Source organism: Drosophila navojoa, chromosome 2, assembly GCF_054131105.1.
Source record: "Drosophila navojoa isolate 15081-1374.11 chromosome 2, UAZ_NAV_1.0, whole genome shotgun sequence".
In the NCBI taxonomy this organism is placed as follows: Eukaryota; Metazoa; Arthropoda; class Insecta; order Diptera; family Drosophilidae; genus Drosophila; species Drosophila navojoa.
The window spans coordinates 27232399-27232992 of NC_142890.1; the positions used below are offsets into that span (position 1 = coordinate 27232399).

General features: G+C 17.5%; 1 non-coding gene across 1 annotated transcript; it reads right to left on the reverse strand.

The window, feature by feature from the left end:
* Positions 1-521: 521 nt before the first annotated feature.
* Positions 522-594, reverse strand: TRNAV-CAC (transfer RNA valine (anticodon CAC)). The gene has a single exon. It is a non-coding gene; the product is annotated as a tRNA-Val (tRNA).

Below are 594 nucleotides of genomic sequence, written 5' to 3' on the forward strand. Positions count from 1 at the left end.
TGTAACTAATAAATAAAATTATAACTATTCAAAAATTTAATTTTTACATTAAGTTATTTCTTAAAATGATTTTTTGAATAAACAAATAATTGTTCAAACGCATTAATAATATTAAAAAATTAGTAAACATAAATTAAAAATTTAATTTAACATAAAACTTTTTCGAATTCTATTATAAATAAACATAGCTATAATAATAAAATATAAATATATATATAAAAAAAATAAATAAAAAAATTTAAAAAAAATTAATCCTGTAAAAAAATGAAAATAATAATATATTACAAGTCTAAATTTTTAATATAAATTTTAAATAAATATTCAACTAATAGTAAAATATGAAAAAAATATAATATCAAATAATAAATAAAGAGTAATTGCGATTGTGACAAAATCAAAAATAAATTAGTCGTCAAATAATAATAAATTTACAATTATAAAATAAATGACAAAAAAAGCTAATTATTTAATTGGGAATATAATTAATTTTAATAGGACAATATTTATAAAAATTAAAAATTTGTTCCCGCCCGGGTTCGAACCGGGGACCTTGTGCGTGTGAAGCACACGTGATAACCGCTACACTACGGAAAC